At 35.3% G+C, this 23191-nt stretch overlaps 1 non-coding gene and 3 pseudogenes across 1 annotated transcript; 1 reads left to right on the top strand and 3 right to left on the bottom strand.

Moving 5' to 3' along the window:
- Positions 1 to 2570: 2570 nt before the first annotated feature.
- Positions 2571 to 4242, bottom strand: LOC125419973 (NAD(P)H-quinone oxidoreductase subunit 1, chloroplastic-like; annotated as a pseudogene).
- Positions 4243 to 4970: 728 nt separating this feature from the next.
- LOC125419974 (protein TIC 214-like) lies at positions 4971 to 7374 on the bottom strand (annotated as a pseudogene).
- A 2421-nt stretch (positions 7375 to 9795) lies between these two features.
- On the bottom strand, positions 9796 to 10639 carry LOC112489691 (putative protein TIC 214 N-terminal part; annotated as a pseudogene).
- A 376-nt stretch (positions 10640 to 11015) lies between these two features.
- On the top strand, positions 11016 to 11087 carry TRNAN-AUU (transfer RNA asparagine (anticodon AUU)). The gene has a single exon. It is a non-coding gene; the product is annotated as a tRNA-Asn (tRNA).
- The last annotated feature ends 12104 nt before the right edge of the window (positions 11088 to 23191 follow it).

The following is a 23191-nucleotide window of genomic DNA, read 5'->3' as shown; positions in this document are numbered from 1 at the left end:
TCCCCAGCGGTCCAAAGATTAAAATCTTTGTAATATTCTGAACAATCATGAACATCATAGCAAATATGATTAAAACATTTATAGCTCCCACATAAATATGGAGTTGTGCCGCAGCTACAAAATAAGAGTTTAATAGAATATAGAATAAGGATATACAAACAAGAACAAGTTCCAATGAAAAAGCAGAATAAATTGGGTTGGTGAATAATACTACTCCTATACCTGCTAATATAAGACCTAATCCCAGAAAGACTAAAAGAAAATCATGTATTGGTCCAGGCAAATCCATTATATGTAAAAAAAGGGATAAAAAGTTGAAATTTTTTTATGACCTTATTAAAACCCGACCAGAAAAAATTTTGTATGATTTATAATCAATTCCTAATTAAATGAAATCCTCGGGGATGTGAATTAATGTGGGTACAGATATTGGACTAATTTCATTCTTTATCTAAAAGAAAGAGTAGTTCAAATCCGAAACTATATTTCGAAATAATTATATAGACATTAATTACTCGATTTTCAATCCAAATTAAGACATGATTATTACCAACTAATGAATATTCGGGATTTGTAGGGTGTGACCAAACAAAACGAAAGGAACCTTAGTACTTAGTAATTCAAAAATTTTCTTGAATCAAGGGAGTTACTTATTTTTTATATGAGGCGAATTCAAAATTGCTCAAATTGTATAATAGTCAATTACTGATATTGGTAAACGACCAAAAGCAATTTGATTATAATTTAATTCATGATGATCATAAGTAGAAAGTTCATACTCTTCAGTCATTGATAAACAGTTTTTTGGACAATACTCAATGCAGTTACCACAAAATATACAGATTCCAAAATCAATACTGTAATTAAGCAACCGTTTCTTGTGAATATCAGTTTCCAATTTCCAATCAACGATGGGTAGATATATAGGACACACACAAACACATACTTCACAAGCAATATATTAATCAAACTCAAAATGGATTCGACCGCGGAAACGCTCCGTGGTGATTAATTTTTCATAAGGATATTGAATAGTTACATGTAAACAATTTCCGTGGGATAAGGTAATCATGAAACTTTGACCAATGTACCTTGCAGATCGTACTGTTTGTTGACCATAATTCATGAACCCAGTTACCATAGGGAACATATCATGAATATATATGAATAATTTGATGTTTGTTTATTTCTCTTATTTAAGCCAAGTTGTGAATATAGAATATCATATTCCTTTACAGTGAAAAGAGTTGGAAAGAAGTTGTTAAAAATAGATTACCGAGAGAAATAGATAAAAGAAATTTCCATCCAAGATTCAATAGTTGGTCCATTCTTAGCCTATGTAAAGTCCATCTTGTTGTGATAGGAATGAACAAAAACAAATAAGTTTAACTAATGTAATAAAGATACCAATTGTCGCCCCAAAAACCTCATATCATTGATTTATTTCAAAAAGCTCCGAAACAAATATATATGAAATAGAGATATTTCAATCGCCAAAGTAAAGAACTATTACAAATAATGACGAAACTAATAAGTTTAGATAGGAAGCAACATAAAATAAACCAAATTTTATCCCCGAATATTCGGTTTGATAACCTGCTAGTAATTCTTCTTCTGCTTCTGGTAAATCAAAAGGCAATCTCTCACATTCTACTAGGGAAGAAATTAGAAAAACGATAAACCCTATAGGTTGACGCCATAAATTCCATCGCCAAAAACCATGTTTTGATTACGCCTCAACTATATCAACTGTACTTGAACTATTAGATAATCATAGTCGGCGGTACCATCACTATTTCCATTGCAATTCCAAAACAGTACATGAGATTTCCACCTCATATGGCTCCTGAAGGGCCATAAAAAAATCTAAGGACCAAGTCCTTTTATCTTGCGAAGCTTGGTTATACGATAGATAAGATTCAAATCTATCATACGGTCCAAAATTAGGCCAATTGAATTCTGTCTGTTATGTTTTAATAAATTTTAATAAAAAAATAATTAATATTAATAATTAATAATAAACTTAATAATTAATAATAAAGAATTCAATTTATTATCAATTTAATAAATTAATAAATTGAATTAATAATAAATGAAAAAAAATACTTCTGAATTGATCTCATCCTTTTTCTTTTAAATTTCCATAATCATTTAAATTTTTCTTTGTTGAGTAATAACTTGATTCTTCAATAAAATGCTCCTTTTAAAAAAAATCAATAACCCATCGTTTTTACATACGAAAAAGAATTATATATTAAATTAATTCATGAATTATGACACGAATTGTATCGATATAAATCTGGATATAAGAAAAAAAGAATAAAAAAGAACTTTTTTATTCTTTTGTATTCCTTTATTTTTTTTTTTTGTTCCTATTCTTCTTTCTGTTTATGAAAAAAGGGGGCTTATAAAATCAAAAAAGGGATTATTTCGTTCCCAATAGTCATTTATTTAATTGGTGGATAGGAGCATACTCTGGATCGGAATCGTGGGGAGTACTGCCTTATAACTTCTACAAATTTAAAGACCCAATTAGTATTCTTTGTATATTATGTAGAAAAATTTATGTCTCAACGAATCACACGTAAAGATATTGATAACACACATAAAGTTAATGGTATTTCATAACTAATTGATTGAGCAATAGCTCGGAGATCGCCTAAAAAGGAGTATTTATTATTTTACCCGTATCCTTACATAAGAAGTCCAATGCGAGCAATACTAGAAATGGCAATCCATAAAAAAACACCGATATTGAGATTCGCTAAAACAAGGTGATAGCCAAAAGGAACTACTGAATAGCTTACTAAAATTGATATGACTGATATGGACGGTCCAATACTGAATAAACGAGTATCTCCTCTTGATGGAAGAATATTTTCTTTGAAAAGAAGTTTTGTCCCATCTGCTAGAGCCTGAAGAACTCCCAAAGGGCTGGCGTATTCAGGTCCAATATGTTGCTGCAGTCTTGTGGATATTTCTCTTTCTAACCATACAATTACCAGTACGCCAATTGTGATTCCCAATACAAGAGTAGAAATAGGAATAAGGGCCCATATAATTCCGTAGACCTCTTTTAAAAACTCCAATCTAGAAAAAGAATTGATATCTTGTACTTCTGTCCTACAATTATCATTTCAACGATCAACTTCTTCCATAATGATATCTACGCTACCTATTATTGTCATAATATCAGCCAATTTCATTCTTTTAACTAACTGAGGAAGAATTTACAAATTGATATAACCTTGTGGGCGAATTTTCCACCTCCAAGGAAAACCACCCTAATCCCCTATCAGAAAAATTCCCAATTCTCCTTTTGGGGCTTCGACTCTAACATAAAGTTCTTGTTTCGGTAATTCAAATGTAGTAGAAGGTTTTTTACTAATAAATCGATATCCAAAATCATTCCATTCGGGATTCTTTTCTCTATCAAAGTATTAGATTTCTAAATTCTCATATGGCCCTCCCGGAATTCCTTCCAAAGCCTGTTAAATAATTTTTATGGATTCTGTTATTTCACCAATTTGCCGCTTGACTTCCCAATCAAATTCGTCATAACACTCATAATGATCAACTTTACGAAGATCCCATTGTATTCTGGAAGCCCGCATCATTGGTCTTGATAAACCCCAATGTATTACTTCCTCTATACCAATAATGCCTACTTCTTCAACTCGTTCTAAAAAAGTAGGATTTCATGTAATAAGTTATTGATATTCAATGATTCCTGTTGAAAAATAATCTCAAAAATCCAAACATTTATCTATCCAGCCATGAGGTAGATTAGCAGCTACTCCTCCGTTACGAAAATAATTATGCATCATTCTCATACCGGTGGCAGCTTCGGATAGATCATATATTAATTCCCTTTCTCAAAAAATATAGAAGAAAGGCATCTGTACACCAATATCTACCATAAAAGGGTCGAGCCATAGCAGATGAGAAGCTATACAACTCAACTCCAACAAAATTACTCTGATATAGCTGGCTCTTTTAGGCACTTGAATATTTCCCAACTGCTCCAGGCCATTTACGGTCGTTGCTTTTGTGAACATAGTAGCTAAATAATCCCAATGGGTTACATAAGGCATATATTGTATAAATAGCCATTATTGGTTCACAATCAATAACATCTTCACCATCTAGAGTAACAATGAGTCGAAGAACACCATGCATTGATGGGTGGTGGGGACCCATATTTACTACCATGAGGTCATTTCATTTAGCTGGTATATTCATAGGTTTTTCCTCGATTCAGTCTTTCATGGATTGCTAAAAACTAAAATAAGTTCATTAAAATTCAAATTCAAGATCTAATAAATCAAATAATTCAAAATAAACTGCTTTTTCAAATCAGCGAGTTTTTTAATCCCGAATATCCAACTGATTAATTAATTCTTCATAACATATTCTATTTTTCTTTGACAAATAAGACAGTAGCCATTGGCATTTTCCCAAAATTTGACGTAGGCCTCTCTAAGATAAATAGTCTTTTCTGTGCAATTCCAAATGTGAAGAAAGTTTTCGTATCCTATTGATGAGGCTGCATATTTAAAATTCAATAGATCCTACTTTTTATTCATTTTCTTCTTGTGAAATAACTGAGATGAATGAATTTTTTACCATAAAATAAAATATGCGCCCCCACTTTGTTCCTATCCTTTTTTTAGTGTTAGGTGGTTTTATTGATCAATAATAATAATGCCATTCATTTTAATTTAGTATACATAATACAATAATCTTAATTTTGTTAATAATTCCAAATTTAATCAAATCGAATTGTATTCGAATAGGTATACCAAAATCTTCTTTTCGACACTCACAAAAGATTAAAATTTAGACCTAAAATGAAAAAAAAAAAGTATTTTGGTGATCATTTATAGATCTAATTGATATGTTAATGAATCATGGATCATAATGAAATTAAGCTAATGCATGTGTGCATTTCTTTGTTTTCATAGATCATACTACAGGAAATATAGGAAAAATAAATCTACCATTAACAAACAAATTTTGAATCGCGGATACATATGTATCCCTACTAGACTGAAACGACTGCCATTATGGGTATTAAACCAATATTGATTCATACAAGCTAAAAAGAATTTTAATTTAATTAGTTTAGTTGTATCTCTTTTGCTTTTATCCAAAACTTGACTGTTTTCCTTACCATTGCAAAATGCTGCATTTTCGAGGCATACCATTTCCATTCCTAGAATTAAAACAAATTAGAATTCTCAATTCTCTACGACATCTAGGGGATAAAATGTTTTCAGGGACAAACAAATCATAATGATTATTGTCTTTATTTCCAGTCATTTTTTGATATTTTGCAATGAATTCAGCATAATTCTTGTTATCAACAGTGCTTTTTGTTAAGTACTTTTGATTTATTTCATGCTTACTCTTATGAACCAATAAAATACCTACGGCTTGATATGTAATAAATTGTCCTTCATTTTTTATAGATAGACAGATTGGGTCAATAATCAATATTCCCTTTTTCGTCAATTCTATAAGAGTTAAATCTTTCTGAATCAGTAGAATATCTAGGCTCAATTTGCCCTTTGAATAGAGGATATAAAAATTTCTCTTGGATTTATTAGTCTAAGCAGAAGGCAATATACTTTGATGTTATCGATCATTTTTTTATTTAAAACACCATCCCATCTCAATTGAAAACGCAAATACATTTTTAGGAAGAAATCAAACCCCGCTTCCGTATTGTTCTTGTATTGCTTTTTATTTCTATCTTTTTCCATATCTGATGCCTCAAAATATTCTTCAATATCTTTGTCTTGCTTTGAGAGAGATGATTCAAAATCTGCTGCGAATTATCTTTTTCCTTGATTTTGGTTTTCTGATTCAAGAGAGTTTTTTTTATTGGAAAATATTGATATATTTTTTTTTCTTTCAAGTGACGCTTTTTTTTTTTTTCACTAGCATTTTCATTTATATTCAAATTCAAAAGAATTAATTTGATTGGAATGGTCCATGGTTTTATCTTATACGTGTTATAAAGTATCAAAAATTCTGGGAAAAACCAACGATCCAGATTTGATACGGGACAACTTCGTATTTCTTCATTCATTCCCATCCAATCAAAAAGGTTTTTTTTTTTTCTTTTTTTTGTATTGGATAGGTTGATTTCTTGATTTTGAGGAATCGTGAGATAAAAAAGACCTTATGTATTGATTTTATCAAGTAGTTCATAATTATTCCCCCGAGTCTTACTATATTTATTACTAGTGGTGTCAGTATCAATATTGATCCAGGCCTCAATGTTGACTTTCTTTCTAAGACAAAAATTGAGAATTATCCAATCAAAATATTTTCTATCCGGATTTTTCTCCATATCTATAATATCATCTTTGACTAGATAATTATTGATAGGGATATCTCCTAGCACATTAAAATATTTTCGTTTATGTGTATTGTAATTATAAAAATTTCTTGGTTATTATTTACTTGTAATGGTAATCCATAAATAGATGAGCTCTTCTGATCTTCATAATTAATAGATTTAGATGATATAAGTTTATATGCTAAAAAATCATATCTGTAGTGTTTTTTAAAATTCTCTATTTCCTTTTGTAATGAGGCGGCTTCAAAAGTCTTTTGTTTTTCATAGTGAATTAATCGGTTTTTTTCATTTTCATATGAATCGTATCTCTTTAAATGGTTAGTTTGAGTTATAGAGTGTTGATTGACTCTATTTCGCCACTTTTGTGGTACTAAGCTAGACCATTTAATCAAAGATAAATCATATTGATCATGACCTTTTAACCAATTTTTCCATTGATTCATTCCCGAATTTCGAAGAGAATCATGTCTTAATTTGGAATGAAATAGTTTCTGTGTTCCACCCAAAATAATTCTTTATTTCATTCTTAAGAAAAAAAGTTGTTCCATTATATTGAAAAACGGATCTTAACTTATATAAGTATAAGTTAAGGGCTAAGGGTTGTGACAATTTGTAAAATACATATGCTTGTGACACGTAAGATAAGTCAAAAAAAGTTTGTGCGCTTTTATTACTAATAGTAGAAAGGGACCTTTTTATAGTCGAAATAAAGTGAATTAGACTTTTATTTTTTCTATAAATTCTTTTTTGATTTGTTTCATTATTAGAATTAGAAATATCTTTATCATTGTAGATATATTTATTGAGAAATTTTTTTGTTGATTCCTGAAAAAATTGTGCATTAATATTCTGAATATCAATGATACCTAAAAAGAGATCTATGTATCTCTTTTCAATGAAATTTTTTTTATAAAATAATGTGATTTACGCATTAGTCGAGCATTTCTTCTTTTTAATACCTGCCCAATAATTTTTGGTGATTCTAATCTTTTATCATCATAACTCATTTTGTATTTGTTAGAACTTATATTTTGTATTATAAATTCTTTCTTGTTCTCTTTTTTTATTTTTTCTATTTGATTTATGAGTGTGTTTGTTCCATCAGTCAAATTTTGTATTTTTTTTTTCTTGTTAATGAATAATTTGTGCAATCTGTAGGTCGAATTTTACTGAAAGATTCATGAATTAGCCGATTATTTATTATTGAATCTTTTTCTTTCTTAGTTTCACTTAATTGATATCTTTCTAGTTCTCTCAAGCCAAATAATAGAGTTGGGTTTATTTTTTTGAGTTCTTTTACTATTTATTTTAGAAATATAATGGTTTTACTAAATTGGTTTTTTTATGTCTTTTGAAACATTTAGAAATTTTTTTATTTTTTCTTGTAAAATTCTTAGAACTAGAAAACGCTGCTTTTTCCCTTTTCTAATTTTTTTGTTGAGTTCTTAAAAATAGGTTAAAAAACTGAAAGGTGGTTTTGGGGAGAGCCAAAAGGCAGTTTAGTTTCCATTCCCCAAACTGTTAAAAAACATAAATCAGTTTTTTGTCCTTTCTTTTTCATTGGATCATTATAAGTTTTTTGTAGCTTCGATTTGTGCCAAGTTTTTGGACGAAAAGGAAATAGGATCTTTATCTGAATACCTTCTGTTAGCCAGTTTTTCAGAAAATATGTTTCTGATAATTGGATGCCATTATAAGTACATTTAATATGCATTTCTCTATTCCAATCCTTTAAATCCTCATACCATTCGGGAAGTTGAAATAGTAGTATACGTATAATATTTTTAACTATTATCAAGAAGGGTAATAGAATATTTTTTCTAAAAATAGATTGGGTTACTAACACAAGACCTTTTAGTATTTGAGCAAATATATTATACGTGCTTTTTCTTGTCTTTTGTCTTCTTCTATTTTGTCTTTTTCTTTGTTTTTCTCAGTGCCTATTGGCTTTTTTTCTGTATAATCTGAAATTGTTAATTCTGTGTTTTTTCACATCCAATTTTTAAAAAACATTTTCATTGGCTTAGAGATATCAAAAGAAAAAAGAAAAAAAAAACATCTTTTTCGATTCTATCCAAAAAGAGGGGTGAATGTACATTTTCTTGAAAGAGTTTCCAAATAATTGTTTTATGTCTTTGAGCGCGCATAGAACCTTTTATTATGTCTCAACAAAAATCCGGTTGTTGTGAATAACGTATCAAAGCCACTTCCTCTATTTCATTAGGATTATTAGTATCTTTGGTATTAGTATCAGTAGTTTGTAGGTTATCAGTAAAAATCACTACACGTTTGGATTTTCGTGAACAAATCTCATACTCCATCGGCACCCCCATTGGGCTTTCTCCCTCCTGTTGTTCCAAATCATTAATTAATTTGTACGACCATTGAGAAACTTTTTTACTATTTTCTTTTAGTCCGTAGGTTTTTTTCTAATTTTTTTATCGTTAGGGTCTCTTATAATTGCATCAAATATAAATTTTTAATTTTTCTTATTATCTTCTAAATCAATTTTTATTTGTTCTTCTTCGGGAAGTAAAGAAAGCTCTTTAAAAATTAATGGTGGTTTTTCAGTAAGTTCATTGATTAAGTTCAAGAAATATAAAATTTTTGTTGTTAAAGGTTTTTTATCAAATGGATTTTTTATCTGTTCAAAGTTTAGGTAATTAAAAATAAGAAGGATACTATGAATCATATTTATCCAAAACCTCTCTATGTTAATGTTGTTTTTTTGGAAGTTTCACTTAGGATTGTAGTTGAAAAAAAATTTGTGATTTATCTCCGATAGGGGCCATTCAAGAAAGGTAAGTATTCATTTTAAGGATTATCATTACAAAATCTAGTCTATTTTTCGAGTATATCCCAAACAAAAAATATCCTATCTAAAGTTTTGTCTAGAGCTTTGACTCTATTTATAAATTTATGTTTAGGTCTTTTCATTTTTGTTCATTGCTATAACTCTAATTATTATATAATTTAGCAGAAGAGAGATTATCTACTGTAAACAGAGGCATCTTTCTTTGTATCATTTCTGAAAAAGTTGACAAACTGGGTGGGTATGTAAAAGATATTCTTTGTTTTCCATCACTTTGACATATATAAAAAAAAAAAATATTGTGACATCTTTTTTCTTATAACATTTTCAAATTGATTGTTTTTTATATATCGGAATGACCTATTCCATCGTTTATAGTCAAAAAGAATATTAACAAGAGGTTTTTCAACACAGAGTAGATCTTTTTTTTTTTTTCTGTAAATATTTCTAACTTCGAATTTTCTTGATTTTCATCCACACCCATATAATAAGTTTCATAAACGGGTCTATTTTTATAGTGTGTCTCTTTAAAGTGGAATTCATCCTTTGTTTTTTCCTTTCCATTCACTCGTATCTCTTCCATTTCATCGATTTTGTCCAGATCCTCCTTTTATTTTTATAAAAAGGAAGGAGAAGGATCTTCTTCGGTAAATCTCTCTTGTTCCTGTTTAGTCCCCCTCATTTCTGAAGTTGTTTCTCTTTCTACATCTATTTCTTCCTTATTTTCCCTCCTTTCTTCCATTTTTAAGGTTTCTTTCAGTTTCTTAGTAACAATGGGTGACGGTATTTTGCCTAAATAGTAGACATAGGTAATAAATAAGAGAATACTAATGATTCGAGCTATAGAATTTGTCAATTCTGACACAAGGTACTTATTAGATCTAATAAGTACATTAGATCTAATAGAATTATGTTACTGTATCCAGACTAATACCAATCCAACCCATTTCATGAATAAAATGTGACCAATTAACCAACCAACAAAACTACTTGTTACAAATAACATCTTGTTGTTGCATCGAAACATATAAATGTTGACTAATCTGACTAACATTGAACTTGGTAAAATGAGATGGTTGAATAATTGAAAAATGAGATTATTCAAGAATACACATTGAATGCTAAGATTATGCATTGAATTTCTGTTAGTAGATCCATAATCAAAAAAGTGTTTGTGATTGTTCCATAAGAAATGAAACAAAAGATACGGTAGAGCTAGGATAGTTATTGTATGAGGTCTACCCAATGCTAGATGCAGAGGCACATAATAGATCGATATGAACATCATGAGCTATGCCCTTAATAAAATCGGTTGTTACTAATACTTTTTTCTCGATTCCTTTTTCTCCTTCTTCCATAACGCTAGCTCGGAGAAGGAAGAGATAAGAGGGCCCTATGGAGAATGTGGTCAGAAATTCATGGTAGAGTCTGACCATAACGACCGAATTGATTATCTTCATGCATAAGGATACTAGATTACCTAGTATAAAAGATTTAAAAATCATCATAAACCTCCATTTTTTCTTTTCTATTGCAATTTCTAGATTATTATATGATGATTTTTAAACTTTCCATATATATATATATAGAAATAGAAAGAGATAGACTAGAAATGACATCTCTTATCTCAATGACACCAAAGGGATATTAAATGAATGAAACTGGGATATGGATGGAATCTAACGAAATAGAGGCCCTTTTGGGTTCCCTATGAAATGAGGCATGGAACGGAGCCACTACGAAGAAGTTCCAGGAGTTACAAAGGAAACTTCAAGCTCATATTGGTCATGGGTTGAGAATGGCAATTGAACTCTATGAGATCTAATTTCCCTGTGTTCCTCAGTAGCTCAGTGGTAGACTAGTCGGCTATTAACTGACTGGTCGTAGGTTCGAATCCTACTTGGAGAGATTTGATTCATTCCGAATTCTTTAATTCAGAATGAAAGGGTTTGCTTTGACCGTTAAGAGTAGGTAACTCGTTCCCCGTGTCTTTGTTTCTATTGCATTCTATCTCATCATATCACATTCTATTATGCAATATTTGACAATCGCTGTCAATACCTCGGCGTAGGTCCGAGATAATCCTTTGTTCCACAGTCTGGGGCTATTTACAACTATCCAATTAAGAATTCTCACATGTACTAGTAAGTGCATCAAAGATGCAGTCATCGATTCGCCCGGGAAGCCACAATTACTATGAGTAAACATATTAATGATGGGGAACGTATTTTTTCTATGCTACTAATACTTGTACTTTCTCTGCTATTCTACCCCAAACTGGCTATGAAGAATTACGGCGCATAAAACAAAAAAATATGCCGATTTGGGCTTCGGGCCAGGCATACTTTATTTAATTTTTCAACAATTAATGATAAATAAAAAGAAATAAAAAAGAAAGAGTAAGGCCGTTCCATTTCAACAAAAGACCCATGCCTAAATTCCATAGCTTGTGGTCTCCAATCCCGATCATGATTTTCCTACCCCCAAAGGGAAAGGTCCTTCCCTTTTTGGCCGGTTGTGGGCGAGGAGGGATTCGAACCCCCGACACCATGGTTCACAGCCACGTGCTCTAATCCTCTAAGCTACAAGCCCCACCCTATCTCCACTTGACCTATTCCCGAAAGTAACCCTAAAAAAAAGGAACCTTTCCTCTCCCTAGTCATTTTGGGTTAAGAAGATGTGAAAACACCTTTCTTTATATAAGAATGGTGCGTTCCGAGGTGTGAAGTGGGAGAGACGGGATTTCATAATTGAGGTTAAATAAGACGACCTTTTCATTTTACTTTTTATTTTTATTTTTTCATATTGAAAAAATAAAGTAATAAGAATGAGAGGCGTTAAGCTTTTTATCATTTTGGCATCGAACTATTTTTCTGCAGGACCTCCCCTATGGTATCGTCACAGCTGTGGAGTTTAACCACTAAGTTCAGGATGGATTGGTGTGGTTCCTCTACGCCTAGGACACCAGAATATCGAACCATGAACGATGAAAGGCATGAGAGAAAGCATATTGGCTAGTTATTATGAGGCCCCAATTCTTGACTGACGAGGACACCAAAGGCCTCTGCCTTTCCATCCTTTGGATAGATAGAGATGGAAGGCAGAGCTTTTGGTTTTTTCATGTTGTCAAAGAGTTGAACAATGAAAATAGATGGTAAATGCCTGATTGAATTGATCAGGTCATGTAGGAACAACGTTCAAGTCTATCGGTCTATTAGGATGCCTCAGCTGCATACATCACTGCACTTCCACTTGACACCTATCGTAATGATAAACGGCTCATCTCACCGTGACCTTCTCTTGAATTCTCAAAACTTCTGTCGCTCCACCCCCGCAAGGGCAAAAAACCTATCACTGTCTTGGCTGTGCTATCGAAAGCTCTAAGGAAGTTGGAATAGGAGAGCATTTATCTTGGTGGGCTTACTACTTAGATGCTTTCAGCAGTTATTAGCTCCGCACTTGGCTACCCAGCGTTTACCATGGGCATAATAATTGGTACACCAGAGGTGCATCCTTCCCGGTCCTCTCAATGCTCTAATGCCCACATCGGATATGGACCAAACTGTCTCACGATGTTTTGAATCCAGCTCATGTACCACTTTAATGGGTGAATAGCCCAACCCTTGGAACATACTATAGCCCTAGGTCGCGAAGAGCCGACATTGAGGTGCTAAACCTTCCCGTCGATGTGAGCTCTTGGGGAAAATCAGCCTGTTATCCCTTTAGTAACTTTTATCCATTAAGCGATGGTCCTTCCACTCAGCATCGTCGGATCACTAAGGCCTATTTTTGTCCCCGCTCGACGGGTGGGTCTTGCAGTTAAGCTCCCTTCTACCTTTGTACTCGAGGGCCAATCTCCGTCTGGCCTGAGGAAACCTTTGCACGTCTCCGTTACCTTTTGGAAGGCCTATGCCCTATAGAAACTGTCTACCTAAGACTGACCCTTGGCTCATAGGTCCTGACACAAGGTTAGAATTCTAGCTCTTCCATATTAGTATCTCACTCATGGTTTGGGCCCCTCGGAAGGAGGCCTTCTTCGCCCTCCACCTAAGTTGTGTAGGAGAGGCCCAAAGCCAATCCCAGGGAATAGTGAAGCTTCATAGGGTCTTTCTGTCCAGGTGCAGGTAGTCCATATATTCATAGACATATTTATTTCACCGAGCCTTTCTCTAAGACAGTGCCTAAATTGCTACGCCTTTTATGCGGGTCAGAACTTATCCAACAAGGAATTTACCTACCTTAGGACCGTTATAATTACGGTTGCTGTTCACTGGGGCCTCAGTCGCCAGCTCCCCTATCATAAGGTTACCAAATTCCTAGACCTTCTAGCACTGGGTAGGTGTCAACCCCCATACATGGTCTTACAACTTTGCACAGACCTGTGATATTGGTAAAGAGTCGCGCAGGCCTGGTCACTGTGACCCTCTTTGTGAGGAGGTACCCCTTCTCCCAAAGTTATGGGGCTATTTTGCTGAGTTCCTTAGAGAGAGTTTTCTCACATCCCTAGGTATTCTCTACCTACCCACCTGTGTCAGTTTTGGGTACAAGTACCCTTTTGTTGAAGGTCGTTCGAGCTTTTCCTGGGAGTGTGGCATGGGTTACTTCAGTGCTGTAGCGCCTGGTACTCGAACATTGGCTCGGGGCATTTTCTCTACCCCTTCTTACCCTGAAAAGGCAAAGGCACCTTGTGTCCTTGAACTGATAACCATCCTTCAGCTAACCTAGCCTCCTCCGTCCCTCGGAACCAATAAAGGGTAGTACAGGACTATTCATCTGTTGTGCATCGAATACGCCTTTCAGCCTGATCTTATGCCCTGGCTCACCCTCCGTGGATGAACCTTGCAGAGGAATCCTTACGTTTTTAGGACATTGGATTCTCATCAATATTTGTGTTACTCAAGCTGACATTCTCGCTTTCGCTTTGTCTACCATTGCTTGAACAGGTGCTTCCCTCTAGGCGGAACTGATTCGAATCCACCCGAGACTGTTCGCCCGACAACCCGCTAGGGTGCTGACCCAATACAAATGAAGGTGGGACCGATCACTAGGGCCCAAGCCAAGAAGTTCAAGGACAATCTTGCTGTCTTCATACAAGGAATAAGTCATAGTCAATAGGGGTTGGCCACATCTAAAGAACCAAGGCCTATTTTACTCATACAAGCAATAGAAGCCAAAACAGGGTCGGGTGACGTTTTTGGTGATATTAAAGAGGCCGGGTTGTATGAACTGGAATCCAATCCTTATGGGTTCAATTCATATGAAGGATGAGTCATAGAAACCAGCCAAAGCAGCTTCAAAGCCGACCAACAAGGTGGTTTGCGCACAAGGAGAAGGAAAGGCTGGATTTGTTGTATTCCTTGCTGGCTTTACTGTATTTTACTGTATTAGTCTTTTCTCATACTTCCAAGCAAGGGCAACGTGAGGAACTTCACAATAAGCTTATTTGGCATCCTACAAAGCATATTGAAGCTTATTTGGAGCTCAATTTGGTCAAAGATTGGTCAAAGTCAATTTAGTCAAAAAGCTAGTAATATAGTTTCCTAATTTTATTCCACTTTTTGTTTTAGGAAACTACCATTACTTTTTAGTTTTTATTTATTTATTTTCTGGACAAATAAGTTTAGGAAAGTTATTATTTTATTATTTCCATTGTAAATTAATTAATTTCTAATTCAAAATAAAGGAATTAATTAATCCAAATTAGATTAGGAAAAGAGTGAGAGTTTCGGCCATCATAGAACTCTTCATTGAGTGGCCGGTTTTACCTAGGGTTTTTAGGGTTTATTTTGTTTCTTTCAAAGCCTATTTAAAGGCTTATTTTTCAATAATAATACAACTTTGATTTGAATAAGAAAATACTTGTGAGATTAATTATCCCTTTGTTCTTTGAGAACACCTAAAACACCATTAGAGAATTGGTTGTTTTAGGTTGACTTATCAATAGGTTTTCCATCCCCTATTGTGGCGTCTACATTATACCAAGGTTTCTAACCACAGGTTGGTTAGGGGTTGAGGTCCATTCCATTAGAACTTGAACTTAATTAAAGATCCGGGCTAATATAATACGGGTTTAGGAGCAGGTCGTCCTAGGTTCGTATCATTTGGTATCAGAGCTAAATTTTGTTCAGGTTTAATCTATCTTTATTTACTTTATTTGTTTTTGTGTTATTCTACAATTTTAACATTAGGTTAAGGTTGCATCTATCCTATACACGTTCAGCATCTTAAAAAAAAAAAAAAAATTCATTCCTAGTTGAATTAGGATTTCCTAGTTTTATCGTATTTTTGTTTCCTAATTTGTTGGTTGCCTTTTATCATTGTTCTTGATAATTTTGGTTTTTGTTGATTTTCCTTTGCTGTTTTAGTCTTAGAAATTTGCATTCATATATTCAAAGAAAAAAAAAAAAAAAAAAAAGAGTTTGCGGCAACATTAAAAAAAAAAAAAAAAAACTGCACATTTGTGTTTATTTGGAGGTCACGGGTTTGGTGTTTGTTTTGGAGTTGGAATTGAAATTTTGGTAATTATTCTTGCTACTGCAGTTGTTTATGTTCTGTGAGTGAAAAAAAAAAAAAAAAAGAAGAATATTTCAGTTTGTTGGAGTTTGATTTGTTTGCTGGAAATTTGTTGGAGCTGCTGGTTTTTTGATTATTTATTCAATATTTGAGTTGCTGGAAAATTATTTTTGCTGCTGGATATTTGGATTTTGGGTATTTAAATTTTTTGGATTAAAATTAGTTAAAGGAATTGCTACAAACTTGAATTACAAGAACAACAACCAACACTTTTCTATATTTTTGTTCTCTTTGATTCTTGTTCGTATTTGAATTTCTTTTTCTAAAATTTTATTCTTGAACTCATAATATACTACCATCTGGTGCAGTTTTCAAATATTCCAACGTTTTTCCATTATTTTGTGTTTTCTTGTCTAGAAAGCCGAAAAATTAGGATTTGTTGGATTCTTTCGGTATTGCCTACTTTTTGCTACTGTTTTGTTGGTAAGTTTAATTAAAACATACTAGTGATCTAATTGCTGTTTTGTGGGTGTTTTAATTAGAACTTTGAGATAATACATTGAGTGGAAAAAGGCAAGAGTGTGTGAGCTTAAAAGAGGGTAAAAGCCGAAACTAGTGTGCAAACACGAGTGTCGAGACCTTGTTTGAGTGAAATGTTGAAGTGTGGCAATTTTGCCACTTGATGGTGCATGTCACCGGCTAGCATGCACACCTTGGTATCAAATCCTTTCCTTTTATGAGTTTATATTTCTTTGTATGTTTTTAATTGATGCAAGGTATATTTTGATAATGTTTTGTGCCTAAGTTATGTATGCAAAATTATAGGCAAGATTATGCACAAAAGAGTAGGAATGTTATGCTTGAAATGCCTATGGTGCTGGATTCATAATTTCCAGCAACATAGTTCCACTATTTATCTTATATCTCAGGTTTCAAATGGATTTTTGGGCTGAAATTTTGAGGGATGTCTACAGATATATATAGAAGACTATGGTTTAAATTTCAGTTCAAAATGATATGGGAAAGTCCATTTTCTATTCCAAACAGAGTGCTGTATCTGATGGGCCCAGTATGCAGAGTATGGGGCAGTTTTGGAGCTTTTTGACCCATGATCCGGTTCCAGAACTTTCCTAGCTCTTGGAACAACATTTATTGATGACCAAGGATGCTTCAAACCAAGTTTCATAAGCAGATACAAAGGGGAACTAAGTAGGTGAAGCTAGTTTGGTTGTTTACCCAAACTAGTTAAACAATAGGAACTTAGTTCAAACCATGTGCCACTTTTTACTATATTTGGAATAGACATGTTGCAGCTGGTTTTTGACTCTTTTGTGTATGAAAAGTTAGGTGTTGACCATTTTATTTTTTAAATTTCAAATACTTTACTCATTTTGTAAGCTCACATGCTTGGCATGTGTGAACTAGTTGTAATTTCAAGCTTATATTGTAAAATGAATGAAATGGCTACACATCTAAGCCTTATTTTCAAAAGCCAACGTGTTCCTCTTCTTCTTATCTCTTCTTCAACACCTTAGAACACTTTAGGAACCCTAAAAACCAGAAAACACCATAACCAAAACCTAAAAACACAACTCACACACAACCATTCCCAAGAGCATCACCAAAAGCTTGCTTGTTGCTAACACTTCAAGCTAGCTTGCTCTTGGTCATAACCTTCTCACCCCAACAAAGTGGTATCAGAGCAAGGCACATTTTTGTGAGATTTGTGAGGTTTTTGGGCTGGTTCGTTCCTTGAGAGTGAAGAGATACTTGAAAGCACAAATATATTTTCATATTCCTTCATACTAGAAAGCAACATTCACATGGCTTCTTCAAGTTTTTCAACTCCTTCTCCTCCTATCTTCAATGGGGAGAACTACAACATTTGGAGTATCAAGATGCAAGCCTACTTGAAGGCTTATGGTCTTTGGGAGGTCACCATAAATCCCCAAGAACCCGAGCCTTTGAGACAAGGGGCAACGGTTAACCAAATCAAGCACCATGAGGAGGAATTGGCTAAAGGTTTCAAGGCTCTCACCGCCATTCATTCTTGTATTAGTGATACCATTTTCACAAGGATAATGGCATGTGAGAGTGCCAAAGAAGCTTGGGACAAACTTCAAGATGAGTTCCAAGGGAGTGCAAGGACAAGGCAAATGCAAATCCTTAACCTAAGGAGGGAGTTTGAGACTATCAAGATGAAAGACAAAGAAACGGTTAAGGAGTTCACCACAAGGCTTCTTAATGTGGTGAATCAAATTAGGGTGCTAGGTGAAAGATTAAGTGACCAAAGGATTGTGGAGAAGGTGTTGGTCTCCTTGCCCGAGAGGTTTGAAGCTAAGATATCTTCATTGGAGGAGTCAAGGAACCTAAATGAAATTTCCTTGACCGAGTTGGTGAATGCCTTGCAAGCTACAGAGCAAAGGAGGAGGATTAGACATGAAGAATCAATGGAGGCTGCATTTGTGTCTAATCAACATCAAAAGACACATAATTAAAAGAAGAACAAGCTTAGGGTCATAAAGGAGAAAGGTGAAACTAGCAAACCCGAGAGGAAGTCCTATGAACCTTGTCACCATTGTAAGAAGAAAGGTCATCATCTAAGAAGGTGTTGGTGGAGGCCGGATGCATTTTGCCATAAATGGCAACAAAAGGGTTATGTGGAGAGAGTATGCAAGGCAAACAAGAAAGATAAGCAACAAGCAAATGTTGCTAAAGATAATGCAAGTGATAGTGAATCCGAAGAGTTGTTTGTTGCTACTTGTTTTAGTAGCATCAAGAATGATGAAGGATGGATCATTGATAGTGGAGCAACACACCATATGTCTCACAAGCATGAGTGGTTCACAAACTTGGATAGGAGCAGCCATAACAAAGTCAAAATTGGAAATGGAGCCTTGATGGAAGTGAACGGCAAAGGAGATGTGGTGATACACACCACCAAATGTATCAAAACTATCCATGATGTTCTCTATGTACCTTCTTTATGTGAGAACTTACTTAGTGTAGGTCAAATGCTTGAGAAGAAATATGCATTACACTTCTCAAACATGACATGCACTATAGTTGATCCACATGGAAATGAATTAATGTGTGTTGGAATGAAGAACAAGAATTTTAGGTTGAATATGGATGAAAATGGTGCATCGGTTGCATTGAACACCAAAGTTGAGAACACCTCTCAACTTTGGCATAAAAGACTAGGCCATGCTAGCTTTAAGTCATTGGCAGGCACACATGAACTTGTTAGAGACATGCCATTGGTGGAGAAGCAAGAACATGTGTGTGAAGTGTGTCAAAAAGGAAAGCATACTAGGCTAGCATTTCAATCTTGTTCTTGGAGATCAAAGGAGAAGCTAGGACTTATACATTCGGATATTTGTGGTCCTATGAGTGTTCCATCCTTAAATGGTAGCAAGTATTTCATAACTTTCATTGATGATTACTCAAGAATGTGTTGGGTGTATTTCCTTGAAAGAAAATCACAAGCTTTGGAGAAGTTTGTAGAATTTATGAAGTTAGTGCAAAATCAATCCGGTTGCACTATAAAGGTGTTAAGGACGGACAATGGTGGAGAATACACAAGTGAGGCTTTCAAACAACTTTGGAAGGATCATGGTATAGTTCATCAATTCACTACACCATACACACCACAACAAAATGGTGTATGTGAAAGGAAAAACCGTACCATCATGGAGATGGCTAGATGTTTGTTGTTTGAAAGTGGCTTGCCAAAGAAGTTTTGGGCCGAAGGAGTTAATACATCCATCTACATCCAAAATAGGCTTTACTCCAAGTCTTTGAGGAGTAAAACCCCATTTGAGCTTTGGTTTGGATATAAGCCTTCTCTTGATCATCTAAGGGTATTTGGAAGCATTTGTTACATCCTAGTACCACAAGAGAAGAGAGGAAAGCTTGATGAAAGGTCACAAGTTGGTTTTTTGGTTGGCTATAGTGATGTGACCAAGGGATATAGAGTGTATAACTTGGAAACAAAGAAACTTGTGATAAGTAGAGATGTGAAAGTTGATGAGGAAGCTAAATGGGTTTGTAATAAGGAGGAGTTGGCTAGTATGGATGAAGACAATCGGCTTGAAGCTCATGATAATGATCAGGAACAAGGAAATGATGAAGGTGCTGCCCATGATGATGAATATGATGAGAATGAGCTAGAAATCTCCATAGGGGGTGATTTGGAGATTGGTGATGGTGTGAGAGGCACAAGACCTCTTAATGAGATTTATGAAAGGTGTAATGTGGCATTGAGTGATCCAATCAATGTCCATGAGGCTATGGCAAGAAAAGAGTGGAGACAAGCCATGCAAGATGAAATCGATGTGATAAACAAGAATGACACTTTTGCACCGGTTATACACAACAAGCCGGTGTGGATTATGGAGAGACTTTTGCACCGGTTGCAAGGATGGAAACCATAAGACTTCTTGTTGCAATTTCGGCACAAAAGTCTTGGAAAGTATATCTCCTTGATGTGAAGTCAGCCTTCTTGAATGGAATATTGAAGGAGGAGGTCTATGTTGTGCAACCCGAAGGTTTTGTGAAGAAAGGAAGTGAAGAGAAGGTAAACAAGCTACACAAGGCCTTGTATGGCCTTAAACAAGCTCCTAGGGCATGGTATGCCAAGATAGATGGTTTTTTGACAAAGCATGGATTTAGGAGGAGTCCTAATGAGCCTACATTGTATATTAGGACTCATGGTTGCATGGTGTTGGTGTCTCTTTATGTTGATGACCTTCTAGTGACCGGTGGTAATGAGAAAGAAGTGAGCAATTTCAAAAGTGAGCTAGAATTGAACTTTGAGATGTCTAGCCTTGGAGATATGAAATACTTTCTTGGAATTGAAGTTGTCCAATTATCCAAGGGCATCTTCATATCTCAAGAAAGCTATGTGAAGGAGTTGCTCAAGAAGTTTGACATGGAAGATTGTAATAGCGTTGCCACACCTATGAATGAAGGCACCAAGTTGGTGAAGGATGATGATTCTCCAAAGGTAAATCCTTCCATCTATAGAAGTTTAATTGGTAGCCTTTTATATGTATGCTCTACTAGACCGGATATCATGTTTAGTGTGGCTGTTTTGTCAAGATTTATGCATAGTCCATCACAAAATCATCTTAGTTGTGCAAAAAGAATCCTAAGGTATTTGAAAGGTACTAGTGATTTTGGTATATGGTACAAGGATGGCATTAATGAAGCTTTGCTTGGTTATAGTGATAGTGATTGGGCTGGTTCTTTGGATGATAGAAAGAGCACATCGGGCTACATTTACACTCTTGGAAATGGTCCTTTCTCATGGAATTCCAAGATGCAACAAACCGTTGCACAAAGCACCGCGGAAGCCGAGTATATTGCTTGCTCAAGTTGTGCTAATCAAGGTGTTTGGCTTAGGAAATTATTGGAGGACTTGAGCTTGAAGCAAGAGGAAGCCACGGTAATATTGTGTGACAATACTTCAGCAATAGCAATTGCACAAAATCCAGTCCAACATGGGAGGACCAAGCATATACCGGTCAAGTATCATTCCTTAAGGGAATTTGAAGCAAGTGGTGAAGTGAAGTTGGAGTATGTGACTTCCGAGGAGAACTTGGCGGATATCTTCACCAAGCCATTGGGAAAGAAGCGATTTGAGATATTGAGAGGACTTCTCAATGTCTCATACAAAATTGCCAAGGAGGAGTGTTGAAGTGTGGCAATTTTGCCACTTGATGGTGCATGTCACCGGCTAGCATGCACACCTTGGTATCAAATCCTTTCCTTTTATGAGTTTATATTTCTTTGTATGTTTTTAATTGATGCAAGGTATATTTTGATAATGTTTTGTGCCTAAGTTATGTATGCAAAATTATAGGCAAGATTATGCACAAAAGAGTAGGAATGTTATGCTTGAAATGCCTATGGTGCTGGATTCATAATTTCCAGCAACATAGTTCCACTATTTATCTTATATCTCAGGTTGCAAATGGATTTTTGGGCTGAAATTTTAGGGATGTCTACAGACATATATAGAAGACTATGGTTTAAATTTCAGGTCAAAATGACATGGGAAAGTCCATTGTCTATTCCAAACAGATTGCTGTATCTGATGGGCCCAGTATGCAGAGTATGGGCCAGTTTTGGAGCTGTTTGGCCCATGATCCGGTTCCAGAACTTTCCTAGGTTCGTATTAGGAACACTCCCTTACCAGTGCTCGGTTCGTGAGCTATTACGCACTCTTTCAAAGGTGGCTGCTTCTAAGCAAACCTACTGGCTGTCTCTGCACCCCTTCCTCCTTTATCCCTGAGCGGTCATTTAGGGGCCTTAGCTGGTGATCTTGGCTGTTTCCCTCTCGACGATGAAGCTTATTCCCCTATCGTCTCACTGGCCGACCTTAACCCCTATTATTTTAAGGTCATATTTAGTATTCAGAGTTTGTCTCGATTTGGTACCACTCTCGTGGCCCGCACCGAAAGTGTGCTTTACCCCTAGATGTCTAGTCAACTGCTTTGCCTCAACTCATTTCGAGGAGAACCAGCTAGCTCTGGGTTTGAATGGCATTTCACCCCTTACCATAACTCATCCGCTAAATCTTCAACATCAGTTGGTTCAGACCTCCACTTAGTTTCACCCAAGCTTCATCCTAGTCATGGATAGATCACCTAGGTTAGGGTCCATAAGCAGTGAAAATTGCCCTGAAGACTCGCTTTCGCTACGGCTCCGGTGGGTTCCCTCAACCAAGCCACTGCCTATAAGTCGCCAGCTCATTCTTCAACAGGCACACAGTTAGAGCCCTGGTCTCCTCCCACTGCTAGGGAGCTTACGGTTTCATGTTCTATTTCACTCCCCGATGGGGGTTTTTTTCACCCTTCCTTCACGGTACTACTTCACTATCAGTCACCCAGGAGTATTTAGCCTTACAAGGTGGCCTTTGCTGATTCACATGGGATTCCATGTGTCTCATGCTACTCAGGTCAAAGCATAAGCAAGTGATACTTTTAGCTACTGGACTCTCTCCATCTAGGGTACAGCATTCAACCGTTTCGCCTAGCAGTACGACACTTGTATTGCTCTCCCACAACCCCATTTTCACGGTTTAGGCTGCTCCCATGTCACTCGCTGCTACTACGGGAATTGCTTTTACTTTTTTTACCTCTGGCTACTAAGATGTTTTAGTTCGCCAGGTTGTCTCTTGCCTGCCTATGGATTCAGCAGTAGTTTGAAAGGTTGACCTATTCGGGAATCTCTGGATCTACACTTATTTTCAACTCCCTGAAGCGTTTCATCATTTATTACGCCCTTTCTCATCTTTGGGTGCCTAGGTATCCACCGTAAGCCTTTCCTCGTTTGAACCTCACCCTTAACTTTAAGGCTATGCCATCCCCTAAGGTGCTGCTAAATGGGAGGATCTTATCAATGTCCATGAATGCTAAATCATAGCATATATCGAACTGCTGGATCGAAAAAATTGGGTGCTATCATATAGCTTTGTATCGGCTAAGTTCACG

Source organism: Ziziphus jujuba, chromosome 5 (assembly GCF_031755915.1).
Source record: "Ziziphus jujuba cultivar Dongzao chromosome 5, ASM3175591v1".
Lineage (NCBI taxonomy): Eukaryota > Viridiplantae > Streptophyta > Magnoliopsida > Rosales > Rhamnaceae > Ziziphus > Ziziphus jujuba.
This window is presented reverse-complemented; position numbering and strand designations above follow the sequence as displayed.